The following is a 4193-nucleotide window of genomic DNA, read 5'->3' on the forward strand; positions in this document are numbered from 1 at the left end:
AGAGGAAAAAAACAAAAACAAAAACAAAAACAAGCCTTGAACAGCAAAAGCAAATGGAATCCAGTGTAGCAGAGATCAACTTAGCCTTCGATCAGATCAAAGATAGCTCATCTCCTCATCTTCTGATGAAGGTATAGGATGTAAAAATGTGGATGACTTCATGTGAGCCAAATCTTACTCTTATCCCTGGGTCTGCGTGAACACACAGATATGTCCACTTCTTATTATCCAAGTATAAGTATTAATATGAATAGGGCCTCCTTAATTCTGCAGCCCTGACCACAGAACTCATAACAAATAGAATTAGAAATGTGTTGTGTTATACAAGAATTAGTACTTAGGAAATTACTGACTTAACTTTGCTTAGCCAAAGTTCCCACCAGGTTTTTTTATTTTTATTTTTTATTCTTGCTAAATATGCTTTATTTTAGCTAGTAAACTTCCTGGTAGGTTTGCATTCACTGGAAAAGTTAATGGAAGTTTATCAATGCATGCCTCCTATTTGATGCCGATGTTATCAAAGGTCTCCTGCAAACTCCAGATGATGCAACGACTGGCCAGGGCTACCTGTGGAAAATCCCCTGAATAAAGAGAAAAAGAAGAAGAACATGAAAAACAGGTTTCACTGAATGGCCTTCCTGGAAACCCAGTTGTTGGGAAGTTAGGTTGGTAATTACTAAGCATGTTCTTCTGAAAAGAACTCAGATTAAAGCCAGTGTGTGGACAGCAACCCCAACCTCTAAGACCTGTGGGTCATGACTAAACCTCTCTGAGAAGCAACTCTCCATTGGTAAACAGCCCTCAGGGAGAGGCAGCTGTAAGTTCAAAACATCCACAAGTAGAAGTCTGGACCTACTACAGGTACTCAATAAAAGTCTATTTGATTGAATATATCTTTTCGTGTGTAAGTTAATTAAATGTATTGACCCATTGCCAAATGGATTGATAAAGTGAACTTCAGCAGGCAGTTCCCGAATTTTAGGTACTTTACGTGTGCTGCGTTAGTCATAAAATTGTCCCTTTCCTCCAAGTGTTCATCATATTCCAAGTGATAAGGTAATGACTAGGAAGTAACTACATGTTCACTGGTAATCATGCTACGTGCTGGCAGAACCAGAGCCATCCTTCATCGCATTTACCTGGTGATAGACAATCAAGATAGCTATGGCAATAGCCTACAGGAGACTGCGCTATTTCTACAGTCTGTGCTCTTTCTTGGCTTTTGTTTCTAGTTTTGCATTGTTTTGTTTTGTTTTATGGGAAAGCGCCTACTAAGTTGCTATAGTAATCGGTATGAGACAGGTCTCTTCCTTCGTGGGAATAACATAGCTAAGAATCTTAGTCCTGAGGCCAGCAGGTGGCATGCTGATTAAGGACCTGGGTTCCCACATGGCTGGCTCTGCGGTTTGAGTGCTGGATCCAATGTCTTGAAAATCACAACGGGGGAACCAGCAGTTGGCATAATGGCTATCTCACTGGACTCTCATGTATTCAACCACGGTTCAAGTTCCAGACCCGGCGGTTTAAACTCAAGGCAGGCGCATGTGCCTGTGTGCCCAAGATCCCAAAAGGAGAATGGAAGAGAAGGGATTGCAGTGTGGCCATCCCCCTAGAAGATGATTTCTCATTGCTTTCTGTCTCTCTGTCTCTCTCTGTCTTTCTGGCTAGCGCATGCACTCTATAGCAAAAGTCTCTCCAAAAAAAAAGAGAGAGAGAAAAGAAAAAAATCACAACGGGCACTTGTGTGTGGGGTCCAAAATCCTAAGAGAAAAATGGAGGAGAAAGGATTGTGACATGACCATTCCCCCCAGAAAGGTGATTGCTCACCTTCTCTCTCTCTGTTTCTCTCTGGGAAGCTCACATCCTCTATGGCAGAAATCAAAAAGAAATAAATAAGTAAAATGTTCTTAAGAAAAACAAAGAATCTTAACACATACATTTATTAAGCTGTTCCACACTCTTCCGGCTGTTGAGGTTCAGTAGGCCATAAGAGAAGCAAGACCTATCCTTCCCAGGTCTTACATGCTAACGGAGAATGTAGACTACATGAAATACTACATATGAGAGTACATCAAAAACTTCATAGAAAAGTAGAATGTGCAAGTTTATGTTGGCGAAAACAATTTTTAAATCCATGCATTTATTTTTCATTCTACCCATTTTCCAGAAGTGTTTCGAAGATGCCTCATTGATATAATTTATATACTGAAATATATATCATAAAACTAATAAGAATTATAGAAGTGGGTTTTAGTGTGGTTTGTATAATCCAAAATCCATAGTCTTTCCACTATACCAAAGGTTGGCAGGCTATCATCCACAGGTTGTATCTATAGAGAGAGACCACATGACTCACAAAGTCAAAAATATTTTCTATACATCTCTTTACAGTAAAATGCTCCTATCTCCTGTGTCATATTCTATGCTGGGCAAAGTACAACCATAGTGTTACCACCAGCTGTACCAGTGAGGTCAGTTATGGTTGTAACTGAACATTTAAAATGAGGACAATTATATACTCTCAAAAAAACCAGAAATAATTGGCAGTGTAGGAATGCCAAGATGAGTAAATTTAGCAGCCAAATGTCACGACTGAAACATGGATTCTTTCTTTCTATTCTGACATCTTTGGTTTTCATCGTCCCAGGGTGGCTGTCCCAGTTCTAAATGTCAAATGGAATGATAATTTCTGAATTGGAAAAAACAAACATCCGAGTCTTTTGTCCCATTTTAAGAAAAAGACAACCTTCCCAGACCCTCCCAGTAGATCACCCTTTGATGTGTGATTAGCCAAAACTGTATAACACTCTCGTTTTCAACCCCATCACTTACCAGGATGACAAGATCAATCCTGATTCACTCTCTGAGGATGGTGAAAGATCTCTTTGCCCTGTCACAGGAAACTATCTCCTCGCTGATAAAAACTGAGAGTCTGTTAGCCATGAGAATACGAACAGTCAAGGACACATAATATCTGCCTAATCAACTGAAATAATGAATCACAGCCATTTTCACAAAATATTGCAAGTTAAAACTAAGCCCTAAAATGTAAGCCTCATGAAGGCAAAACTTATTTTCTGTCTTGTAACTATTGTGGCACGCTGTGTGATTAGTAGTTAGCGTACAATAGGTGCTCAATAAATACTTGTCGAATTGGTTATTAACGTGAGTATACTTTGGAAAGTTGAGTAAAAACAGGAATTTTTTTTAAGTCCATTTATTTATTTCTTCTATGAGAGCAAGGAACCCCCACGGGATATTCACACTGTGATTGATCTTCAGCGTCAACCTGCCCAGATCTCAGGCACACATGCGTACTCACAGGGAGACCTGGGATGCAAACCTGGGACGTTTCCACATAAGGTCAGTTTCACAGATTATTGCATCATCAGTGTTCTGAGAAGCTTGAATGGAAGGCCATTAAGCAACGACAAGGCAACCAAGGCAATGCCGCGTGCTGTCAGCTTTGGTCTGAGTGATCTCTGCCATCCACACAGGATAGTGAGAAGCATGAGCACAGGCAAAGGAATGTCTGAGTAAGATGTTAATCCACCTGTGGAGTCTTGAAGCTCAAGTGCACCAAGTCCAGTTAAGTCAGAGTAAATGTCCATCCCTTTGTCACTGTCTCCAGAATAACACAGGTAGCTGGAGAAAGGATGAATTATTATGACTGATTACCTCTCTTCCCACATCACCTGCTAACAGTGTGAGAGAAGCATGAGACCCCATATAGGGAAATAGCTGAGAAATGGACCACTTTCAACAGTTGTTTACCTCGACCAGCTCTACGCTTGGTTTTGTAGGATGTATACCACTAAATAATTGACCAACTTGAGAACTGTGACTACACAAACTTATGCTCTTGAGACACTGGCCTAGGCCTAGGGATGATGGGGTGGACAAGACACGAGCTCCCTGCCTGTAAAGAGGCAGACGAGCTCCGTGCCAGCAGCAGACATATAAACCAGCATAAAAGTAAGGCATGGGGAGGGGGTCCTGGCAAAGGTCACCTCTCAGGTGAGACCTGCAGAATGACTAGGGAGTTAGCCAAGTTAAGCAATTGGAGGCATGAGTCACACAGACAGCCCACACTCTGTCAGAGACGAGAGTGTGGCCTCCGGAGGCTCAGCACGTCCAAGAGACACTCGGAATCTGGATGGGAGTCAGGACAGCAGGTCGGAGGCTCAGCTCTG

The 4193-nt window shown here is 41.5% G+C and overlaps 1 long non-coding RNA gene across 1 annotated transcript; it reads right to left on the reverse strand.

The window, feature by feature from the left end:
- Positions 1 to 499: 499 nt before the first annotated feature.
- LOC102481565 (uncharacterized) lies at positions 500 to 3369 on the reverse strand. The gene is made up of 3 exons (XR_337357.1): positions 3323 to 3369; positions 2833 to 2932; positions 500 to 581 (listed from the first exon to the last, which is right to left on the reverse strand). It is a non-coding gene; the product is annotated as an uncharacterized LOC102481565 (long non-coding RNA).
- Between the last annotated feature and the right edge of the window lie 824 nt (positions 3370 to 4193).

The sequence above is a fragment of the Tupaia chinensis genome, unplaced genomic scaffold (assembly GCF_000334495.1).
Source record: "Tupaia chinensis unplaced genomic scaffold, TupChi_1.0 Scaffold145561_1, whole genome shotgun sequence".
NCBI lineage: Eukaryota > Metazoa > Chordata > Mammalia > Scandentia > Tupaiidae > Tupaia > Tupaia belangeri.